Genomic DNA, 25,645 nt, shown 5'->3' on the forward strand with positions numbered 1-25,645 from the left:
TGTCCATTGCACACAGCATATGGGGAAGCCAAGGCACAGCCAACAGACAGGAAGTGGAGAAAGATGCTGAGGATGCTCAGAGCACGCAGTGAGCATCTTAAGAGTGGTCTCCTTTCTGACCCTGATGCTATCTGGATGAATTTCTACCATTTTCATTACAGGAGGGCCCATTTACATTCCCCGTAGTCAAGGGTTTATCATAGTGTTGAAAAGAAAATTGTCCTCTCTGTCCGTGAGCCAACTATCTGGAGCTGATGATGGTTCTGATACGGTACCCACTATGAGCACACTATCCTCTATGTCTGTGTGTTTGTTTGTTTCTCTGTTTTTCCATGGATGCTAGGGAACCTCTTTTAAAGATCCCGATAACTGCACACAGACATGATAACTGCTTGTCTGAAAGGTTAAATAGATAAGCGTGTCATAAATCCAATCTACTTTGCCATTGTTGAGGATGGTTGGCAGTTTTGTAGTCTAGAATCGTTTTTTTCTTTCCAAAATGCACACTGGGTTCCTTGTCAAGAAAGTACTCTGCCTTCTATGTCGCCTTGGCAGATGCAGCCCTCACTGCCATGACCCAGCAGTGCGTAATCTCTCTTAGATTGTGCTCCGAGAACAAGCCTTAGACTAAGCTCTGGCCGATCAGTACTTTCTCCTGAGACTTTGAATTTTGAGTAATCAATTTTAGGTAATCAATTTCATGATCATGTGCATTTTTATTGTTGTTGTTGTTTGTTTGTTTGCCATTTTCTTTATTGGGCACCCACCAAGCTTTCATTTGTATAAAAAGATGGTCCTTCCCATGAGGCTTGGTGATGCTCCTGTAATCCTAGAAAAATGAGAAGCTGAGACAAAAAGCTCTCAAATTTGAGGCCAGTGTGAGCTATAATAAAACCCCGCCTCCAACAATCAAACAAAAGTAGTTCGTGCACCTTTCTGTCACTCACAATAACACAATGACTAGTTGTTTTTCTGAAGGCTCGGCCGCTTTCTACTTCATCCTCAAGCCTGTGCTACTTCTCTGCATTTCTTTCACCTCCTGGCTGCTCTGCCACTCTCTCTCTACTGGGAAATCTAGAGTTGAGCGGCCTCTTTTGCTGGCAATGATTTCTCTAAGGCTTGCAGCAGATCTGAGTTCAGCACACTGCTTCAATACTCCTCGGTAAGTATGTGTGAACGAAGGTGTGCAGACGGATGTGACGATAGCTCCCTACATTCTTCTGGAGCTTGCCGAAAACTGACTCGGGATGGCTTCCTTGGGATTTCACACGTTAGAGATGATTTATTACCCCCAAAAGGAAAAGAGAAAGAGAATGAGAAAGGATTAACAGGAAGATTAGCTGTTGCTCTAATCTGCAGAAAATGCCTTGCCTCAGCCGGCCAGAGTTTACCACTTCCCGGCTGTATAACCCTGGGCGTGTTTGCCTCGTCTTGATAAGGTTCAAGTTGTTAATCCCTGAATTCTAGATAGTGAGCAGCGCTTCATAGGCTTGTTAAAGGAGCCGTGGACAGCAGAATTGACTAAATGCCAGCCTCTACCCTCCAGGCCTGTACACAGATACGGGTGGCTTCTGCCTTCAGGTCCTTGCAGCTCGGAATCGGCAAGTCTTTCTCCTGAATTCAGTAGGTCCTTTCACGACATTGTCACCCCAGGAATCACCTTGCCCACATTTGAGCACAGGCCAGCCACATCATTTTATCTTTTGACATTTGTTCTTAAGCTGCAAATTCTAGTTTCCGTGAGAAGTTTCATGACGTTTGGACAAAAGAGTAAGTTTACCCCATCGAGAGGTCATACCACAGAACATTCCTAATGAAGAATCAAAGCAAAGATGCTGAACTCGTCCTATCTGGCTGCAGTGCCAGCTGGCTAAGTGCTTCCCATGCTTTGGGATTCATAAACAAGTCAGTGTAAAAATAAAATAAAATAGTTTCCAGATTATAAATTTGTCAGGTAAGAACGCTAGGACTACAAATAGGAATGAAGATAAAGTAGGCCCCCCCCCTCCCCTCCCCACCCCTCAGGGGGGCCAGCGGTTAGTGAAATCCACAGAAGCTTAATGTCAGCAGGTTCTTGGATCTGAAGCAGCAGCAACGGGATACAGTTGAGCATGACAGGTTTTTTATTTAAGGAAAATCTAAGTAGTCTCAAGTTGAAGCTGGGTGTGGGCCGGAGGCTGGGTTGCTCGTGATGTAAAGGAAGGAATCTCGCTTCACATGTGGCCGAGAACTAGTGCTTGTTTGTAGACAGGCAGCATTGCTCCCCAAGAGACACGAAGACACAAAAAACCGGGAGCCTGTACGGCCAATCTGGGGGCTATTTTTTTCTTTCCCTTTTGAATACCAGATTTAAAACTGAAATATTTCGGACAGATCTGATCTGAGTACACTTTTTATCGCAGGAAACGCTGTTATATTTCACATGATAACTGTGCCCTCTTCACATGCTCTTCGTGTTCCTTTGGACATCTGACTCTCCTTTTTAAAAAAATTTTATTGATTTTTATTGAGCTCTACATTTTTCTCTGCTCCCCTCCCTGCCTCTCCCCTCCCCTTCATCCCTCCCCCAAGGTCCCCATGCTCCCAATTTACTCAGGAGATCTTGTCTTTTTCTACTTCCCATGTAGATTAGATCCATGTATGTCTCTCTTAGGGTCCTCATGGTTGTCTAGGTTCTCTGGGATTGTGATTAGTGGGCTGATTGTCTTTGCTTTCTGTTTAAAAACCACTTATGAGTGAGTACATGTGATAATTGTCTTTTTGCGTCCGGGTTACCTCACTCAAAATGATGATTTCTAGCTCCACCCATTTGCCTGCAAATTTCAAGATGGACACCTGACTCTTCTAACCAGAGTTTAAACCAGGCACGAAGAGCTGTGTCCATAAGTAACCGGGAAGTAAGCATCAGATTCTGTGGGTCATGTGATCTCTTTTACAGCTACCCAACTTTGCCAGTGTAGCAGAAAAGCAGTTGTGACAAGCAAATAAACAAATAGGTGTGGTTGTATTCCAATAAAACTTTATCTACAAAAGTAGGAAATTAAAAAAAAGTAGGAAATAAAAAAATAAAGACAAGCAAAAAAAATGAAAATGAAATGAGTTAGGTTTAGTGCCAAGGACCACAGTTTACTGCTGTCTGCCTTCAACTACTGAGACTTTGATAGTGTGCGATCATCGATGATATCATAAGATCCTAAAGGATGTATGTGAATATACAACCAATTAGTCTGATTGGCTGATTAAAGAAATTAAACAAGGCTGTCTTCAAGTCACCTTATTAGATTTGCTAGCTGGAGTTGGGATGTATCCTTAACCCTAGACAGCTACTCTATAATGACTAAGTCAGACTTCTGAACGTACAATGCCATTGATAGGGGTCAAAATAGAGCAGAATTCCTTTTTTAAAAGTACAATTGAAGAAAAGCAATATTTTGATGAAAGGCCTTAACTTAAAATCAGAGAGTAAGTTAAGTGCATATAGATACAGTTGAGGAGAAATGTAATTCTTCCTTGTTTCCCACACACAGTAGGCCCCAGCAAACCTGGTTTGATAGAGACACGCATACACAGTCACATACCAGCACAATAAATATCCCTTCTTTAGCCAGGGGCACCGTGCTATGCTCAGGGCTTCTGAGAGCATACAGAGAAAGCCTAGGTATGCCAGGCTTCTCATGAGACCCCCCAAAAAGGTGGCACTTTTTCTAGACATGTGGCAAAGCACACCCAGGTGTATGCGCCTGGGGTGGCATGCAGGTCCAGAGTTCTGCTGTGTTCTTCAGCTCTTCACTCCACACAGGCAACTCTGTCAACCTTTGGCCTAGCCATTCACAGACATCCGTATTCTTGGAGATACATAGTCCAAGAATATAGACTCGCTTTGTGTCCTCACAGTGGGAGGCAGGGACTCGTGGCAGCACGCACTAGGAGGTTCTGTTGCACAGGCTAGTCACATTGCACATTCAGCTAGACAGCCATCTTCTATGGAGCCCTGAGAGAATTCACTCTAACTTGTCACTATGGAAGGTCTTCTAAGTCCACAGAATGGATTGGGCCACAATTCTTGCCATGCTCCCTGCCCATTCGGGCAAATCCTAAAATATCAGAAGATATCCAGGTACACGACAGCAGAAACATGTAGATCACTTTCATTTTTCTTCTTTATGTTGCAACTGTCCCATTGCGCTCAAGCACACTGCCTTTCTAGTGCTTTGAAATATAACTCTGCTCATCAGAGGCCAGACCAGGTGTGTAAAACCTCTGCTTATCAAGGACAAGATAAGCAATGCATTCAGAGTTAAAGAACTTAATAATCCAGTAGTTTTTCTCTTGAGATAACCATGCTTAGAATATGGTTTTATGTTTTCCTTTATCTGTTTCTACTTTTGAAAATGGAATTACAAAACCGTAGGAAAGCCCTGTTAAGCCAGACACTTAAAAGTCATTTTTCTCCTTTCCCAAGCAAGGGCTAACTTACAGTCTCTTGCAGTTAAGACCCATAGTCAGTTAGGATCATAGGATTGAGTTTGTTCATAGGAGTGGATTGTGGGTGAAGTGAATTTTGGTTGAATTGAATTGTGTCCTTTCTAGGCAAGCGAGTTGTCGGCATCTATTTCCATCCTCCCCTAATGTTCTCCTGTCGTAAGCAACTGAAAAGGCTGTAAGTGAGACATGTCAGAGACATACCATGGCAACCGAGTCTCCGATCCTTCTCATGGCAAAAATCCAGACAAAAATCCAGACAGCAGAGTTGCCCAGGACTTGACATGAGTGAGAAAGGATTCCGTTCACTGCGCTGCTAACATTTGAGAGCGTGTGTCTGGCAGCGACTCTTCCCTGGCATATGAGTAGATAGCTGTAGTTGCTCTGAAGAAGGAAGCCTGACTGACTTACACATGAGAAGAGGCCCCCACTGAGGGGATCTCAGGCTGCCCACATCCTGTCCTGTGAAGCTCTCTGAGCTGATAAGACACCAAAGAATGTCTGGGAGCTGACATCTCAGGACAAATACTAAACAGAGGAAACTCTCGAAGGAGGGAAACAGACGTGTGACTTTCCTACAGGTAGTTAAAGTGGGACGCCTCTGTCAGTTTATGCATTTTTGCTGTGTTTTCTGATTTTACTATAGATCATTAGAACTTCATTAGGGATCAATTTCCTTTCAGAGAGCATTTCCTGATGCTGATCGAATGGACTTTTCAGACAGACCCAGTTTTGGAAGCTGAAATTGCCAATTGTTATATCCTTTCCTAAATCACTCGGGGGAGACAAGATCCAATAAACTAACCTTGGGCATATCCCAACCTCCAGCAAGAACAGCCTTCACATGGAAACATGTAGGAAATGGCTTGATATGCTTTACTCTGTTGACGGAACGTCCTCACTGAAAGCAGATGTGCAGACCTCGTTTACCTGCCATCCACCATTTAATTTATCCATTTCCCCTTGTTCTTATCCTAAGGTTTGCAGGTCAAGATGACCTCAGAGTTTCTCACCCCTCCAGTGTTTATTGTAAATTACAACTGGCACTTTTAGTTTTATGCAATCATGAATTCATATAATCATAAGGCGGAACTGAAGTTTTATGAGTTCAGATAAGAAAATTTTCTGTTCTAAAACATGGAACTTTTCTTGATAAATGAGAAAAAAAAAATTCACATTTCTGGCTCCAAATTGATTCCTAGATTCCGGACTGTAGAACTTTTACAAGAAAAGGAAAAAAACATTCCCTGAAGTTGCTTTACAGATAGCCTTTCTTCTCATGCCTTGTATTTAGATAAACATAGAACACAAAGATCTGAAATGCACATTTCCTTACTTACTCTTCTATAGGTCTATGTGTCACATGTTTTTAAAAATCACTAAAGATTTGCCAATTTCAGGTAACAGGAAAGCCCACTTTGAAACGAAGGCGTCAGAGCTAGAAACTCATTGGCTGCAGACGGTCTCTGTGGGTTTTTGGCTGTATCTGGGACCACGATTTCTCAAAGGAAATGAGTTTATTTCCTCGACTCTTTAATTGTAAGGTGCTTTGATGGAACGAGTGTGCCAAAACAACAATCTGGAACTCAGAAGTTCAGACAGCTTCCTTTTTTACCCTTTGACCACTTCGCATTGCCGCCGCCATATAAATAAACTCGGGCAAACCATGTGGGAGAAAAGGATCCAGCCAATCTCTACTTGCCGTAGGGACTCGGATGAAATCCGCACTTCTGAATGAGTGAAGCCATTTCAAGTGTCCTGCTCCAAGCCAAGCCAACACTTGAGCTCATGTGTGACCCCTAACTGATGCCATATGGACCAGAAGAACCATACGAAATAAAACCAAGCTAATGCTTGGAATGCAAATAACCAAATAAATGTTGCCTTTTAAGCCCTTATGTTTTGGAATAGATCCTTACAGTTGTGGGTAACCTTGCAAATTCCTCTCATCTGTCTGCATTTATAGGAAACTTTCCTGGACTATTACTTTTAATAGAATTTGTGTCTTTTAAAGATGATATAAACATTTAATCATAAATTAAACATATTTGTTTGTGTCTTTCATTTATCTTAACCATGTTTCTTTTAGATTCGGTCATAGGTGGGAGATGACTTTTGCAAGTATAATCTTCTCTGGGGCCTTTGTATCTCAGATGAGCCCAGTTACACATACCTTGGAAAGGAACGAGAGGCGATCACTGTCCTGGATAGCCACTAACAAAGTGGTTCCCACCTCTTATTTAAGGACCCATAATGGACTACCATCTCTTTGTGTATGTCTCTATTCTGTGTTTTGGTGAACAGGATATGAAAGATGCTTACATGTTGTCCTTGGCCAACGTACTGGGACACACATGCTTTATAAAAAAGAACCACTTTGATATTTAGAATCAATTTCTGATGAAAAAGGATAATGACCTATGTGCTTAGAATAAATCTTGCTAAGAAGCCTGGCAAATTCAGAGGCTTTTGGAATTTTGCCTCATTTTACAGAAATATGCTGAATGAAAAGAGGCCAGGTATACTTGGTTTGTGAATGAGGAGGCGAGGAAAGCCTGGTTATATCATCTCAAATTAGGAAATACAAGTGTAAAGCACTGTAAGTATCCACCGCCCCTCGGGAGATGAGATTGGAGATGAGGAACGGCGCTTCGGAAACTCACCGAATGCCACACAGTTAACAACTGAAAGCAATAGGCAACAAGACAGGTTGCTGTCAGTATCAAGGTGCACATTCTCACTCTAGATGGAGGCCTGCTCTTCATTTCAACCCAATCAAATAGCTTCGTTTTGTTTAAAGCAGTGCTCTTTAAATCTGAATGCCTGGCCCAGTGGGTAAAGGCGGCACTCCCTGTGTGTTGTAGTATCTCTGCCATTGCTGTACCCTGAAAGCAACTTAAGGAAGAAAAGGTTCATTTTGGCTTGGTTCCAGGTAGAGATACAATCCATCAAGGCAGGGATATGAGAAAAGTAAACGTGTAAGGCCTTCAGGAAGAGGAAAGAACGTGGAGGGGGCCGGGCTGTAAACCCTCGAAGGCAACCCGCCTGGCATGCTTCCTTCAGCAAGGCTGCAGCTCCTGAAGTTGCCATCACGTTGCCAAACAGCACCACCAGCTGAAGAGCAAGAGACATTTCTCATCCAAACCGCAGGGCACAACCTGCCAACCTTGGCTTAATGCCTGGAGCCCACCTCGAGGAGGAAAGATAACTGAGTTCACAACATTGACATCCGGCCTCCATGTGCATGCTGTGGCAAGTGCAACCCCTCCCCTGCTGTGCGCACACACATACATAATCATAACAAATCAGAAATTCAAGCCTGGGTTCCTCAGAATCACCTGAGAGTGTTCTAAATACGGGTGCTCGGCCTCTCTCTGAGAGTTTCAGTTCTGGTAGCTTTGGAGTGGGAGTCTCTACCCATGTTGCCAATAAACAAGTTCCCAGTAACTGTGAGTGCTGTCTCTCTGGAGACCACCTTCTAGGTTTTACCAATTTACTACATGCCTTTTATTTGTCATCGTTCATGAAAATTATACGTGAATTTTCCTCTAAGTGTTGCTTCTAGTCCACTCTACCATATCCTGCCATTATTCAGATCGTATCAGCAGGCCATTTTATTCATTTTAAATTCTTCTTTTTTCTCCTCCTCCTCCTCCTCCTCTTCCTTTTCTTCTTCCTTCTTCTCCTTCTCCTTATTCTTTTGCTTTTTTGAGACAAGATCTCTCTTTTGTAGTTCTGGCTGTCCTGAAACTTCCTATGTAGGCCAGGCTGGCTTCAGACTCACAGAGGTTCATCTGCCTCTGCCTCCCTCCCTATTTCTGGAATTAATGGAATGCACCACCACTTCCAGCTTTCTTTAAATTCTTATTTTTTGCATCCATATATTACTGATATTTTGTCTAATATGAGCCACTTAATTATCTGCTTTTCTTTTTCCACACGTATGTTCTCTCATATCCGCATGTAAACTCCAACATAAATAACAGTGTCTTTGTCATCCCTGTACGGTATCCACTCAGAGACTGACTTTCCTGCAGCATACATCAATGTACGCCTAGAGGAAAGGATATGGTACACCCTAGCTTGCCTCCTTCCTGGTGGTTTGGAGAATGGATTGGAAGGTGCGTCTAGGGAAAGTACCTGATGCTCAGAGATAACCACTCCCAGTTACCACCTTGCCACCAGGAAACCTTTCTGTGACTCCTCACCGAGATTGAAGGTCATTTCCAGACATCACCCCACCTTACCTTTCCTGTCCTCAGAGTCTTACCACCCATCACCACTCCAGCTTGGCCTCCTGTGCTCTTTACCTGGACCCCTCTCACAAACGCCTGCGTTTGTTTCTGAGAGTTTCATCCTATAAAGAGATACAAAGAGTCGTGGTGTGCAGAATGACATAGTGTTCAGCTGTCTGGAGAGTCAGCAGCCATGTCAAAGAAGGACAGTCGAGCTGGCTTTGAATGCCTGGGATTGATTCAGCTACTGCATCAGTCACAATGGGTCAGGGTGTGTTGAAGTAACAAAGAAACCCAACTATTATCCGTGACTTAAAAACAAGGAAAGCCCTCATCTTTCATTTTGCTATTTGGAGCCTGTAGAGGTCTCTTGGTCCATGATCCCCTCACACAAAGGCTTGTGGCTTGATCACGCATTGGGACTCTAACAAATGGGATATACCCAACATCCCAAAATGTCCAAATTAATTTCTTTGGAATTCTTAGACCACTGTGTGCAGAAACCCAAAGCAGGCTGCTGGAGAATGAGAAACCATGCAGAGCAAAGAAAAACCAATGAAACAAAACCCCACAAAAGATAAACCAGCCTATCAGCTGCAGAGAGTTGGATGAAGTCATCATCCATTCCAACCACTGGAAGTCAAGTTGCCAGGTAACTACAGGCCTTGAAGGAGAAGCTGGCGACAGCAGGGAATCTGGCCCAAACGAGGAGGATCACAGAGACAACCTATCGATACAGAAGCTCAATAAAAGGTTGCTATTTTAAGCCCATGAGTTTTAAGCTGGTTTATTATACATCAAAATAGAGTTTGGAAAACCCTGATCATTAATTTAAGGACATTTTTAAAATATTGCCTTCCAATGCTTTCATGTTTGGTCTTACCTAACAACATCTAAATGTTCTTAATGGAAAGGCTGCATTATTTACAGCTGAAAAACCATTCCCTAAAAGCACCATAAGCAGTGCTAAATGTACTGTGGGAACTCACTTTTTTTCCCAGTTAAATTAAATAATGTTCCCATAATTCCCTGGGCGGGTTGAACTATACATTAGAAGAAAAAGAAGATATAAAAATACTAACAACATCTAAAAGTATCAGCCCCTAATTTTATTGCGCTGGCATTTGTTCTCATTAATTCCAGCACCCTCTGGGTAATGGAAATGCCATCCCGACTTCTAAAGAAATGACAGCATAACTGTACTCTGGCTCCTTGGAGCACGCCAAAGCTTGTGCTAAAAATAAAGAATGGCCCACACAGATACCACAAAGTGATGTGCGAGTTCTACCGAGAAACACAAGTCAATTCCCAGATGGTAAAGCCCTCCAGGAGGGGTGAGAAAGTGCTATGCGGATAAATAAGCAGGTAGCTGGACAGATGAGAGGTGCTTAGATAGGTGGTAGAGACATACGAACATATACAGATAGATGACAGACACATTTTTCTTCTGTTAGTCTTTCTCTTTCTACCCCCACCTCCATGAAGGACTCAGTTCACAGTGGAAATCCTCTGTGCTCTTGAGCTTGTGCCTCAAAGGGCCTTGCAGGAGGAATAGAGAGAATGGGGGGGTCGTCTTTTTCTGAAATCTTTTGGAATCCCATACTGCCGAAGTTTGAGTGAAATGACGTCATTATAAGTGCATCAGCATTTTCTTGTTAAAGGTATATATTTACCACTTCAACTAGAACAGTGATATTAGAAATAGAAAGCACCATTTACCCCTTAAACAAAAAGGAAAACTATTATGGAAACACTCAAAAGACAACAATCTAGTTCATAGCTTCCCTTTCTGTAACCATGGTGACCTTCAGGCAGTGCAGCTGCTGGATAAAATACTGCCTGATCATTTCCTCCTGTTTCCATTACGGGTGGTCTCTTTACCCAAATTAATTATATTATAAACATGAATAAATACTTACTGTATGTTGAAGAGATTCCAACCACTATTCTATTTTCTATAATGTTTTTTAGAATGACCATACACATGAACAGCCTAGGAGTTCTCACTTTTTTCTTTCTTACTTTCTTTTTCTTTTTTCTTTTCTTTATTTTATTTTTGAGACAAGGTTTCTCTGTGTATCTCTGGCTGTCCTGGAATTAACTCTGTAGACCAGGCTGGCCTCAAACTCATAGAGACCCACCTGCCTCTCCCCCTCTGAGTTCTAGGATTAAAGGTGTGAGCCACCATCACCCAGCAGAGTTCTCTCTTTTTTTTCTCTCTCTCTTTTTTTTATTGAGAAAAGGAAAAAAAAAAAAAGAAGTTTCCCCCTCCTCCCAGCCTCCCATTTCCCTCCCCCTCCTCCCACCCTTCTCCCCCTCTTCCCACTCCTCTCCCCCTCCCTCTCCAGTCCAAAGAGCAGTCAGGGTTCCCTGCCCTGTGGAAAGTCCAAGGTCCTCCCCCCTCCATCCACGTCTAGGAAGGTGAACATCTAAACTGGCTAGGCTCCCACAAAGCCAGAACATGAAGTAGGATCAAAACCCAGTGCCATTGTCCTTGGCCTCTCATCATTCCTCATTGTTCGCCATGTTCAGAGAGTCCAGTTTTATCCCATGCTTTTTCAGTCATAGTCCAGCTGGCCTTGGTGAGCTCCCAATAGATCAGCCCCACTGTCTCAGTGGGTGGGTGCGCCCCTCATGGTCCTGACTTCCTTGCTCATCTTCTCCCTCCTTCTGCTCCTCATTGGGACCTTGGGAGCTCAGTCCAGTGCTCCAGTGTGGATCTCTGTCTCTATCTCCATCCATCACCAGATGAAGGTTCCGTCCAGATGGAACTCCTCATTACCTAAACAGGGCCGCCTGGTCTCTCTCTCTTTTTTTTTTTAATACAGGGATTTGAGCAATTGGCCTAAAGTATTGGTAGATAACAGGACCTTGGGAGTGTGACAGTTGGGAATCTAATTCATCCATCAACTCTCTAAGTATTGTACAATTCAGAGATCAGATAATGGATTCACTCAAAAGCACCTAGCACAGCCATGTGTCACCTAGGGCAAGTCAATAATCTGCTAGTTCAATCGTCCCCATATCTGCGCGCATCTGTGAAGCGAAAGACAAACTGGACTCTGTACCTCATCTGACACTAACGTGAGATAAACCCTCGGTTCATCGCCTGCACAACCTGGGCATGCACAAGACCACAAAGGCAATGACCATGACCTCAGCCCAGCCTTGACAGTCACAAAAATATAGAGCAGCCCTTTCCAATACGGCAACCATTACATAGCCACAGGCACTCAAAATAGACGTAGCCTGAGATTGCCTGTGAATGTGCAATACACAGCAGATTTCAAACAATAGCATCCAAAAAAGAAAAGAAAAGGAAACAAAGAATACTCCAGCAATATTTTGATGTCAATCATATGATAAAATAAGAAGAGTCCTTGCAGGGTATTAGATAGAATAAATATATTACTAAAACTCATTTTTCCTATTTCTTTTGGCTTTACTTCATCTACTAGGAAGGTTGCACCCTCTCCCTGTGCTGTTTTTCTGCTGTATAGTGCTGGATCGGGTGGTGGGTACTAAAGTAGAAGCAGGACTTGGAACAGCTACGGTCAGTCTACATTTTGTACTGATTAGCGCAAGGTAAAATAAACAGCTTTGGGACTCCGATTCTAAAGGCAAGCACGACAGCATAGACTTACAGACACAGGACTCAGCAGGCAGGCAGGAGGACTGCAAAGTCAAGGCCAGCCTCTGCCAAAGAGTAAGACCTGCTTCTAAAGCAAGGAAGAGAAGAAGAAAATTAAGCCTTTCTTTTCCCACAGGCCTCCGTTCGTACTGTTTGTCTCGAGGAGGATTTGTGACAACAGTAGGAAGGCCCGATAGTCACCAGGGTGATAGTTTTCTGTTATTCTCTCCCTGCCCTCCACTATGCACGAGTGCTGATAAATGTTTGATGCTGGACTTGGGGAAAAGCCTGATTCACAGTCTGAGTTGCTAAGGTGTAACTGCTTGCACCCTGAGGTTGCATTCTAGTGCCTCCGTCACCGGGTGTGGAGCTAGGAAGAGCTGCCCAGCTCTAATGTTGGACAACCAGGTTCACCGCTCAGACATTACTATGTTCTGAGTGTCTCTCACAACCCATGTGCTGGAGTGTCTCTCCCTGGTGCACGGTGCCGGGAAATGGGGACGCCAGGGAGGGTTGATGTGGCTACTGGAAGCTGTGGGAGTAGGCTCTGGCCTGCTCTGTCACCCAAGAACATGGAGTCACCTCCCTGGGTGACTCTGATCTGCTGTGTGAAGATTTCCAGTCCTCCTCGCCCCTTCGGCCTTTATCATGTGGCAACACAGCATCTTGCTGAAACTTCATGCTGAGATGACCTTGGACGCCGCATCATCCAGAACTGTGAGAAGTTCATTTCGGTCCTTCACGTATTTTCCACTCTCTAGTGTTACGTTGTAACACCCAGAAATGGATCAAGACAACAGACGCAGGCACAAGGGGCACACACAGGAGCAAAACATGGTGAAATTATTGGTCTTAAAGCCACGAATATTTATCATTTTGCTTTTAATATAGTTCCTTATAGTTCAAGTTGATGTGATTGGTTTTAGTAGAAGCTTTGTATAATAACTGACTTGCCAACAACAACAATAACGAACTTTAAATATTTAACAGCTGGCACTCCAGTCCTTCCCTTCTAAGTCATTTACTTGGAAATCAGATAGACAGGAAACAGAACTTCTATGATGTGGGAGGAAATAAACACCCAGAGGCCTCATCTTTAGTTACCCAGATCCGCAAGTCTCGGGTTTGGTCCATGGTTATCAAGGACAAAGACCTAGCAGTGTGATGGCTAGGGACAGGGACTCCGATGCATCTAGGGCTATTAATCTTGCTCTCACATGCAGCACCTCAGAGACAAGACAGTCACCCTGCAGAGTTCTCCAGGAAGGCAGCAAGCAGCTCTCAGGAAGTTCCCGCTGGCCACTAACCCAGGTCCATTTTGCTGCAATGGCAGCTCGGTCCCTTTTGGTGGAGGTGGAAACAGCTGGTCACCATCCTCTGCATTATAACTCTTCACGTGAGGAAATGAAACACCCCAAATCAACTTCCCAACCTGTTCAGCTGTAAAAATAGGCCCTCCTTGAGCAAAAACAAACAATAAATTAAATGGAGCTGGGAGTTAAAAAGTAAGGGAACGGCTTGGCCAGGTTGGACCCTCCCAGTGCTCGCTGATCAAAGGCACGTGTTCCCTGGAAACAAATCAAGGAGTGAAATAGACAGGATGATTAATCAAACAGGCAGTAGGTGGGGTGAGCTCACAGAACATCCTTAAGCAGGTGGCGGCTGGGCTTTTTGATGTAATAGGATTCTAGGATCTTGGCAAAAGTGCACTGTTGTCTCGAGTACCGATGGCCTGCTTGCTACATCCAAGGCGTTTTTTATGGAAATGCAATAACCAGAGGAGTGGAGGAAGCTCCATCATAGATGGGTCAAGCAGACCAGCAGAAATGAAAATGTGAAGCTCTGTTCAAAGGAATGCCGGCCATAGTATCATGCCAGGCTTCTTGTTTTCCTCCACCTTGTTCGGGGTGTTTTCTACAATCTGTATTCTCAGATGACCAGGTGGGCAATAGGCATTGCCTCCTCTGTGTGCATTGGCTGGCTGGCCTTTCATTTGTTAAAAAAGGTTTCCAAAAACTTTAGAAGGAGGTAGTGGGCCAAAACACCCTAGTTCATGGCTGTGTGTTTTAATTTATGATGCCTATGCTAGGGTGGTATTCCTACAGCTCTTGGACCACAGTACAGAAGCTGCCCTTCTTAAGTCGAGGTTGGAAAATGGCAGCCAGAGCTCCAGCGCCAACCCAGGTAGACATATTGGAGTATTCTTCCCAGCACCTTTAAAAACCATGGTTTGAGTTAGTGGAGTAATGTCTTGAAATTGGTAAGTTTGAGTTACACACCATGTCTCTAACTTTTCCAAAGCATCTTGCTCTATGTGTCACCTCCTAGCAGGAGGGCCAGTGTGACTGTTGAGTGAGATACTCCCTCTGGATAATGGGAACCTCCTCACTGCAGTCTCCACTGCTTCTGATCTGCTTGGTGTGCCTCCAGCTTTTTTCGCTCTTCTAGGAAGAATATTCCTATGGTATTTAAGAAACAAGAGGCAAAGTCATGCCCAACATCAAGAGTTAATATGCAATGTGCTTGACTTTTGAGGCTAAACTGGTTGTATAAGGCAGAAACAGGGGCTGCTGGGAAATAAGAACTGGCTTGGAGGCTAGGTGAAGGCTAGCCTATCACACACTAGAGCAGAAGCAGCCTTACCTTAAAGGTCTGGAGATTCTGAGAAGATAATCTCAAAGGTTTGGTTTGTCAATTGCCAAGGAGCTTCCTGAGCTTCCCCGTTCTACTCTTCCTCCTTTTTTTTTGAGTCAAGGTCTCAGTATGTAGCCCTGGCTGGCTTGGAACTAATTATGTAGACCAGATTGGCCTCTAATTTACAGACAACCTGCCTGCCTCTGCCTCCTGAGAGCTGAGACTAGAGGAGAGCATCACCACTTCTGCCCTGTTCTTGTGGGAAAGTGATATTATCATAGCTTCCTTATGAGAATGATGCACATTCATACCGACTCACTCAAGGAATAAAACATTAAAAATAAAATCTGAAATTACATAGGATCATTTTTCACCCAGTAGCAATGGCTACTCGCTTTGGAAGGTCTTCATTGCAGCATCTTTCTAAGTCTATATACGGATGGGAACGCAGGAGGGAAGGATTGACGACTGGACTAAAGAAGGAAAGACAAACAGGAGATTGATAATCAGTATGTGTGTGTTGGGAATCACGTTGATACTTTAAAACAAAATATTTACTTGCTATTTGTCTTGACTTCAGAGTTGAAGGGGAAAAGGCAAGGAACGATTCAAATTCGGGGGGGGGGGGATAAAAGGCTTCTTCACCAAATCGATCGTCCCTGAACTATCGCTTGAGAGAACAATGTACAAACATCAGCCACTAGATAGTATCTATTGTCTGTTCCGATGGGAGAATGTGGAAATGCGCATTCCTTGTTTTATTGTGTATATTATTTTTTATATTTTAGTTTTATGGCACTTACATTCTGTTCTGTAACAGCGACTTCAATGGTTCCTTGGTTTTTATTGCTATTAAATAACACGAATGTTTACCATCAGCAGCCCTTTATCGCGGTGACCCCGGTTCACGGTTTCCTGCTCAGTCTCTCATTGGCTGATGGGATTAAACGTTGCGATACTTTGTTTATTTGCTAGCTCAAGAAAGCTTGTAGTGTTCTGTGGCTGGAATGTTGGAAGGACGGTTCACATTCTCCTCAGCATCCCATGGATGTTGTCTCACAGTGGACTGGTTTTAGTATAGACTTATAAAAAATTCTGATTTCTTTGCACTGCGTGGTTATGTTTTCTGTTTAGGAGCCCACGAAGGTTATGTCTTGACTTCCGTGTTTGAACGCATTCACTAGTATTTGTGTTGGCACTGACATTTTATACTACTTCTGCCTCAGATAGTGTGTATCCTCAGCTCTGAAGAGTCTAAAGTTAGGGAAACTTTGGGGGAAACAAAGGCATGGCAAGGTTAGTAAGGTGAGGTTCAAAGTCACACAGCTGGCAGCAGAGTCTGAATTGAGCGCAAGTTGCTTATGCCCAGAGTCGACTTTCTGCTGCAGTTGTTTTCCTTGACGAGGAAGATGGCTGCCCATCATCTGGATGCTCAGCCAGTCAGTCTATGGCTGTAATTTTCTGTAAGGTCGTTTGCACTCAGCACATGCTGAGTATAGATAGTATAGTGTAGTGTAGTGTAGTATAGTATAGTATAGTATAGTATAGTATAGTATAGTATAGTATAGTATAGTATAATATAGTATAGACAGTCCCCATCACTGACACCACTGTCTAGGGAGAGGATGAAGGTGGGGGTTCAAAGTGGGAGGAGTGTTTATTATGGTACTATATGGTCTCAGAATAAGAGAAAGGAGATGAAGAAGAATAGGAAGACAACGGTAAATTTTTAAGAAGCAAAAACAAAACAAATAAAAAAGTTGCAACCACCATCAACAAAATAGAGGAGCTGTGGCTGCCTGGCTGGCTTGCTGCCCTTACTATCTGGGGTTAGCAGGGCAGAAAGAGGCCATGTCTCACCCTCACTGCTTCCCCAGACAGCATTCGCCCTGACTACAGCTTTCCCTGCTGATGCCAGGGTGTCTTAGCATCTGGACTCTGAGCATGCAGCCCCCAACTTCCTGTAGTCTGTGTGGACCTAACAAACCCTCTAGAAAGTCAGTGTGGAGGGGAATGCTCACTGTGCCCCAACAGCCCTGGCAAGACTCCGTGCCCAGCTTTCTACAGACAGGGTGACTAATCCAATCTGACATTGTTATATGACACTCTTTCTGGTAGTATGTAGACAAACGCCTACTCACCCCAGATAAAAAGCCAACAGCAGATCAAAGTAAGATCAGCAAAGTCCAATCCTTTAGCGGCAAGTTTCATTGGGTTTCTTACAGGGATATGCGTTAGGGTTTACCTACATGAGCAGAAATAGCCTATAACCCACACCAGCATGGGTCAGTGTTCATGGAAACATGAAACCTAAAGGCAGTTAAGTACACAGGATGAAGAGTGTCCCTCCCACCTAGGTCAGTTGATCTGAGCCTCTTCTTGGCAGCTTGGCTGATTTCTGCTTCTTCCTGGTGCTTTAATAGGTCCAAGCCTTTTCTAGGTTACTCAGCTTATTGAGAGTCTCCTAGGTGGCTGGTCTGGTCTCTGTCTTTTTCTGGTGCCTTGGAGCATCCTAGTAAATCTGGCCAGTTTCAGGGACTTCCTGAAGCCTTTTAGTAGCTTAGTTTCTGAGCTCGCTGAGTTTCCCTGCAGGATGAAAAGCTTCACATTCCTGCTAGAACAGTGGTTCTCAACCTGTGGGTATTATCCCCTTGGGAGTCAAACAAGCCTTTCACAGGGGTGGCATATCAGATATCCTGCATATCAGATATTTACATTACTGTTCATAAATGTAGCAAAATTACAGTTATAAAGTAAGAATGGAAATAGTTTTATGGCTGGGAGTCACCACAACATGAAGAACTGTATTAAAGTAGCACAGCGTTAGGAAGGCTGAGAACCGCTGCTCTAGAACATAGAGCATCTTAGAGCTTTCTTCCAAGATGGAGGTTTATCTCAGGGAACTGTCACACAGTGGACATCCTGACACCTCTACCTTCAGAACTCCCTATCTTCTCTATAAAAGGTCATTTATGGCCAGGAAATGAAAACTGGCCAAACTTGTATGTACACAGAGGACACAGGATTCTCAAAAGGTGGAAGAGGCATTTGGGGGAAAAGCAAGTGTACCCCTTCTTTGTCAACAAAGGCAGTGGGCACTTCATTTTCACTGCTGAAATACGAAGTTAGAATACATGCGATGTGGAGGCCCGGAGTACAGACACTTGGAGAAGTATGAGCACAGGTAGAGTAAGATTAGCGGGGTGCTGGGGTCATGGGTGCCCTGGCAAGATCCTCTTCCCTCACTATCCCCCCATTCCTGCCACTGCTCATGCCTACTACCTCATGTGCTGCCTTCTCCAGAGTTGCTGTGACTTGTCAGGAGCCACTGCACCTGGCAGTTTCTGCCCCCTTCTTAGGGCAGTGCATGGATCACGACACTCTGAGTCAGGAACAAAGAAAAGCGGTTTCTTCACATGACGGGCCAGCTGTTGCTGTGCTACAGTGCATGACTCTGTGTGCCCCATGGGCAGGCCTGAAGCTGGAGCACAGGAGACCATGTGCTTACTCATCTCGAATCTCTGCCTCTTCTGCTCCTCTCTCCCCACCCCAAGACTCCTTCAGAAATCACATGTATCTGAGTTTCAATCTCCAACTCTTCTAAAGAGGCCACTCTGAGACGGGCTGGATGCATACTACCCAGGGAAGGAAGACACTAATTCACTGACCACTCAGCCTGCTGGAGATGTGGCTCCCAGAATAACCCGGGCTCTCTCCCACATCTCTCCTTACCTTTGCTAATGTTTCAGCCAGAAAATGGCTGTGCATGGACAGTGGGAGTCCATCCACGGTCCTACTAACACTATGTTCAGCTTCTACCAGGTCTCTACTTCTGTCCAGTGACACACTGAGCATTCCCAGAGCCTTCCAAGACAATAGGGTTTCAGAGGTGCCTCCAGTTGGAGCATCCCAGAGGCAAAGCGGTGTTAAAACGTGTAGTTCATTAGCCATAGTGCCCTATTCCAGTGTACAGCAGAAGGATTCATTTATCTTCTTCACTGCTAATCAGCGCTGAGAATGGAAATTGTTCAGCAAGGTGAGAGACGGCATGGGAGTTGAAATACATAAAGATAACAAACGTTTCATTTAGAAGTCCAACATAAAAGGCCGTGTTTGAGAAAGGAAGGGTGGAGTTTCTCCAAGCCAGCTGTGTCGCCTCCAAGCTTGAGACTTAGTTTCTACTAGCAATTGAGTAGATTCCATTACCTTGCGTCTTTACACTCTTTACCTTGGGTCACTTCATGGGGATTAGTCCCCTTTTATCCATGTCTCCTAAATGCGGTCATCATTCAGGCATGCTTTTTCAAGACCCCCATGCTCCAAGCTTGACAAGTCAGGTCGATGAAGAAAGGCAGGGAGCACAATTAGTTGTCAAAAATAGTGACACAGTGAGTCAAGTGATCCAACACATATCAATTAGTGCCACTCAAGGAGACCGCACGGCCCTTTAAAGGTGGCTTCGTTTATAGTCACCTCTTCTGCTCAAAGGAGAACGTTCCCAGGGTAATCTGATTGACATTCTTAACTCATTATCGTTGTTATCAGTTCAATTCATGTTTTAAACGCGGATGCTCTAGCTCTGACATTGTAAATGAAGCTCGCTGCTGATGCAAGAGATTGCAATAATACCCTCTTTGTTTTTAGTTAGTAAAGAACAAACATCTGTACGATGTAAGATTTCCAGAGCAAGAGCTACAGGTTTCTCCCTAATTTATTATCAAATAATTATGTTCTCTTAGCAGAAACAAGGTTGGGTTGCCATGGCAAAGGGTTCCTGATCTTCAGCCACTGAAAGCAAACAGTGATTATTTCTCGCTGGGGCGGCAGATCCACGGGTCATTCGGGGACCCAAACTTACAGAAACCATCTCTATAGCAAGGATTGCAGCCTCAGAGAAGGGAAGAGCAACCTGGAAACGTTGCTCAGCTCAGAAGTGACTTTTACTTTTACTTACAACTCACTAGGCAGGATTTGTCTCAAAGAAAATTGAGCATATTAAGTCAGGAGATTCAGTAACCAGTGCTAAGCCTGGGTTCTAATGTTCAGCCTTCCCCCGAGCTCTCCATTCAGGTAATGGCCTATTACTGCCCTGAATTCCATTAACCTACTAGGTGCCCTACATTTTCCAGGGGAAGAAAGGAAAAAAGGGAGGAAGGAAGGATGCAAGAGAGGGAGGTATGAAGGATGGAAAGATGGAAACAAGTAAGGAAGGAAGGAAAGGAGAAAGAGAGTATTTTTTTTGAAGCTTCTAACAAACCTGGAAAACAAGTCAAGAATTAGTTAATTATATATGTGTGTGTGTAGTATATCATATATATAATATGATATAATATATATAATATGTATTATACAGGATAATTACATACAATATAATACAATATATATATTTTAATATATATTGAATTTTGCCCTTCTTGCTGTTTTATATATATATATATATATAAAACAGCAAGAAGGGCAAAATTCTATGGCAGAGCATATGATACTGAAAGGAACATCTCATATTGCTCCTTTTTTCTCTGTACATATCTGGCAGGCAAATGACCTGTTGCCCTAGCTCCTTCCAGTGGAGAGAATAAGCAAATCATATCTGCAATTTCATATGCTTTTATAGTCCTTACAGCAATGAGACAGGGGAAAACTAGCTTTATTTTCTCTTGGTGGATTTTAAAAACTGGAAACCCAAACTTCTAATTCTCTTGTCACTGCCCCCTGAATGTGAACTCAAGTTAAATGTCTTTTGTCGAACCTAGTATAATCCTGTTATTATTTCAACACATACTCAACATAAAATAACAATATTTAACATGGTTTTCTTTCTATGTCTTCAAAATCCAGTGTGTATTTGACACCAACAACATATCTCAGTGGTGCTGACATACTACACAGCCACAATGCTAAGAGATACTGAATTACCCAAAGAAGTTCAAAGCTGTAGCAGAAAAGCTAAATTAATAAGCCTATCGCTTAACCAGGTTGGTTAAATCAACATATATTCTAATCACTGGTGCATGCCTACAGATTTGTCTGGGTATCCAAAATGATGCGTTAGAGACCTCTGGATCTCTCTATAGGTAGCTTAGTTTACTTCAAAGTGGTGCCTTCCTGTGACCCTTTCAAGTGTGCAGCATTGCGAAGAATATGCTGAGAAGGAGCACAAATACAGCTAAGGTTGGGAGAATTCAAGCAACAGACCGACAGCATGTTCTGCCAGGACTGCAGGTAGAGGAAGGAAAGAGGGGTGAGAGCTTTGAGGGTGTGCTTGATGAAAGGCTGCTTGTTGAGACATGTGGGCCCAGAGCCCTTTTCTTAAAAGGTTAAACAAAAAGCAGGCCACTGTGTTTCAGCAGCCTAATTACGGAGAGTGACTTTGACCTTTTCCGATTCTGCAGATTTATGATAGAACATTTTCCTTGCACAGGGCTCTTTGAATCCAGGGCGAGTGTAATCAGGTGCACAGGGAAAGCCTTCTTTTGCATAAAGACATGTCTGTGCCCCCAGCACATCCCGGGGGAGTCACAGCGTGGAAGCCTGAACATCTGTCTGCTCTCTTCCTTTCACAGGGGCCTCACCCTTCTGAGAACTTGGCTGGTCAGTAGACACCTCACCTTTCTGAGAGCCACATGTACCTACGGAGTCTGAGAAAGACAAAAATAAACCATCTTCACCGAGGAAACAAAGCTTCTGATGGTCAAACTCTGAGACCAGCTGACGTAAAGCTAACAATGTCTATGAAAACAGAGAGCAGAAAAACTCAAGATATCTTTGGAGAGCCCACAGAGTTCCTGGGTGAGCTGAAGTCTTTCCTGGGGTTTTCTGCTGCGCCCAGCAGGCCAGTTTCACACTCGGTGTCTTATCTATTTATAGCAGTCATTTAAATCACGTCAGTTTTGATTCATTCTGATCAAGTTGTCCTTCCAGGCCAGGTGTACAAACTCAGTGCCCTTGGCTGTTGGTTGGCTCAGTTTGTTAGTGTTAATCAAGGACCAAGTATCTTTATAAGCTCCAGGTGGGTTTACTAACTGCCCACAGTTGCCTTGCAAGGCTTGCCAAGCCCAATAAAAGACTGATTTGGGGTGGGAGCAGACGGTCAGTGGACCCAACTCCCAGATACTGATCTAAGCACAGAAAAGCAACCCAAAAGGTAGGTGTGTGTGTGTGTGTGTGTGTGTGTGTGTGTGTGTATCTGTCTGTCTGTATGTAAAATGAAAAACTGTCGGTACAACTTTCTCTTAAATGTACCCATTTTTGATACAGCTAGATGATCTTCCTTTGCCCTCTTATGCCCAAAGATCATGAGGCTGCCTAATCTTTCATTGCCACATTTTGAAATTCTCATTAAAATTAGTTAGTAGGCACCAATAATCTTGTTCGACCATGATGATAAAGATGAATAGTGTTTATCTGGAAGATCAGTGCGAGATTCCCAATGGTTAGGTTAATGGAGATGTCAATGGTGTGGGATTATATTCCTGAAACCCTGGGCAGTCTAGAGCATCAGATAAAGATGCCCCCTCTTTTTGTTCACCACTTATTCATCACTGGCACTCAAATCTGATGGTAGAAAAGCAGGAAAAACTTCCGTTTCTTATTTTGTCATTTAATAACTCCAAGAGTCTGGGCAGGTAGTGGAAGGTAAGCTTCTGTGTTCCTGGTTCCAAGTTTGTAATATAAAAAAAAATGCAACCATAAAAAAGTTCTCAATCCAAGCAAGAACTGAACATCAGCGATACCTCAATTCCCTCCCAGCAAAAGAAAGGCCCACACCTACTCATCATAATGACAACTGACAGCAAGGCCTTCAAAACATACTTTCCCTTCTGTTGTCAGGTTGGGAATGGAGCTGGAGGCCCACAGAACCCTGATAACATTGGGGTATTGTTCCCGTGGGTCCTAACCTCAGCCAGGCTGAATCAGTATCTTCCCTCTGAAGAAGTTTGCTTTCCTTCCATCAAACACATTCCAGAAGTCAGCGCTAAAAGCTGTCGGGGGAGAGCGGATTGCTCCATTAGCGCTCACCAGCTCCTTGGCTGAACCCTAGCTTCACATTCCAGGTTTAAAGATCTGCTGAGTTATCCAGCAGGAAACGAGCGCTGAAAGGCCCCGTGTCTTCAGGACTCTGTCAGGAATCCTTTTGTTTTATTTTATTTATTTACTTTTTTTTTGCTGCCTGAGCATCCCAGATAGAGCGAGAGGGTCCATTTCCATAAGAACAGTTCTGTAGATTTCTCAGAGCTGGAGTGCCTGGGTGAGGAGGAACATAGGGTTTGCTAAAGTGTGCATTGTGACTGAGTAATGACAGACCCTGAGTTCTGGACATCTGTGCTTCTAATAGAGCCACGAGCACAGCGAATAGCTAAGAACTGGGAACAGAAATTTAGACGGTTGCGTTGCCACCTGTTTGATTACTAGCCTCAAAAATCCCACCCCCAATACGTTATGCATTCCTGGTGAGTAGCGTTGGGTTGGGCACAGTGAGAATGAATCGATCAGAAACGGTAAAATAAAATGTTAGGTAGCACCCACCACCTAGTGTTTTCAGGGTTGAGTGTAGAGAACATTGTGCTTCACTTTGAGAGGACACTGAGCCCAACCTTTCAAGGCACCATTTCATGTGACAAATGTGAAGACCAAGGGTGAGGGTCAGATTCGAGGCACAAGTTCTGTATCAACAGATCTGAGCTTGGAACAGGTTGCAGCTCATCACCCCAGCACCAGGATTTCTTCTTTTTCAAGTAAAGAAAGAGCCCAGAGTGAATTTTTATTCAGTTTTAGTTTTCTCTGAGAAGAATAATCTTTATTTAAATTCTTTAAACTCACTGATAAAGTTTCACGTCAGATAAACCTAGCTCCAGCTCTCTGGAAGGCCAGATATGGTTCTTCTGTCATATATGACATTCTATACTTTTCACTTTCTCCTCTGTAAGATTAGAATTCTGAAAACATGCTTCATGCTAAGCGAGGGAAGGCTGAAGAGGCTAACAGACAGATCAAGGACGTGTTGCGTGTCAGTAAAGCAGCAAATGCACCTGTCCTTTCCATTATTGCAAAAAGCAGGGCGTCTTTGTCTCCGAAGGAGCTCGAAGTTGAGCACAGTAGAGGTAGAGAAAGCACTGGAAAGGTCGGAGGATTTCCTTTCGTGGCTAATTTGACAGCTTGGGGAATATTTTAGGAGGCAAAGACCATAATTTAAAGTGCCTTGACATCAATAAATATTTCCTTAGCATTTAGCTGTAAGAGCTCTGAATCCTCTGTGTGTTCAGAAATTTCCAATTGAAAACTAATGTGGTGCTTTGGGAGCCTGAGGATGGACATGAACGTCAGAGGGATGGGGCACCGACGGTTTTCCACCCTGAGGGGGATGTCCACTAGCTTTTTTTTTTTTTTCTCTGTGTGTATGTAGAAGAGGAAGGAAGAACAGTCGATCTCTGTCAGTCCTTAAGTTCCTTGTCACTTCGGCTACAGTTGGAAGAAGCCAAGAAAGAACATTAGCTCTGGCCGTGGCTGGGATTGGCATTGCCGCAGGCAACTTTTAGCTGCCCAGAGGTGATAATTTCCGGGCTTTCATGACTGCAACAGACACCTTTCTGGACCAATTGTTTCTACCTTGAAATGACAGGTTTAGAACAAGCATTTATCACTGAATAATTGTTGTTAGAATCATTAACAAAATCCCCCAGGTAAGCTCTAGATTGAATGGACATGTTTTCCGCTGCTTACTTCTGATTCTGGCTCACATATCAGTCTCTTAGGAAGATTGCCCTACAGCCCCCAACATCTGTTCCCTGGTGCCTGTTACAGACTTCATACATTAAATGTAAGCTCTAGCTTGTTATCTAAGGGAAAGAAAAACACACAGACACACACACACACACACACACACACACACACACACACACACGCTACTCAGACACTTTGCAAGCAAGCATTTAAAAATGACAATAGCTTTTCTTTACCTCCGCCACAGTCTACTCTCTAGCCTTCAGCAGGAATGTTTTCCAGAGTGATGCTGACCGTGTCTCTCTCCCACTTGAAGTCTGTCACTGGCACCCTCTGTCCCTGAAATAAAGTCTGAATGGCAGAGGGAGTTCTTTGTGACCTGGCTGCTGTTTATCTCTGTCTCCTTGTCTCCCACTCTCCACTCTACCTCCCTTCTTTCCCGGCACTGGATTCTTCCCTGGCAGGTTCTGATGCTCCTAAGATCACCCTCAAGCACGGATGGCCTCTGCCTAACCGTCCATCTTTGCCTGACACCTCCCTCAATACTAATATCTCTAGTACTTAATTTTGACGTATCCATAAGGTGGCTGTGTAGACATCACTTCCTGGGATCCACATCTCTCCTGTGCATTCCCAAATAAGTCCATCACTACCTGCTTACCTGCTAATATGCCTATTTCCAAACTGATAATAACTATGTCCTGTGGCTTGAAAGATGCTCAGTGGTTATGTGACAATGCACTTTGCTGGCAGAGGGCCTGAGTTCACTTTCCAGCACTAATGTTAGGGGGCTTACAACTGCCTATACCTGCAGCTCCAGGGAAAAGACAAGTGTTGAAATAAGAGCGGCTGGGCTGCGTCCCCCGCACCCGGCCGCCCACATGGCTAGCTTAGCTTATGCCCCGAAATAATTACACGGAAACTGTATTCTTTTAATCACTGC

The sequence above is a fragment of the Microtus ochrogaster genome, unplaced genomic scaffold, assembly GCF_000317375.1.
Source record: "Microtus ochrogaster isolate Prairie Vole_2 unplaced genomic scaffold, MicOch1.0 UNK3, whole genome shotgun sequence".
In the NCBI taxonomy this organism is placed as follows: domain Eukaryota; kingdom Metazoa; phylum Chordata; class Mammalia; order Rodentia; family Cricetidae; genus Microtus; species Microtus ochrogaster.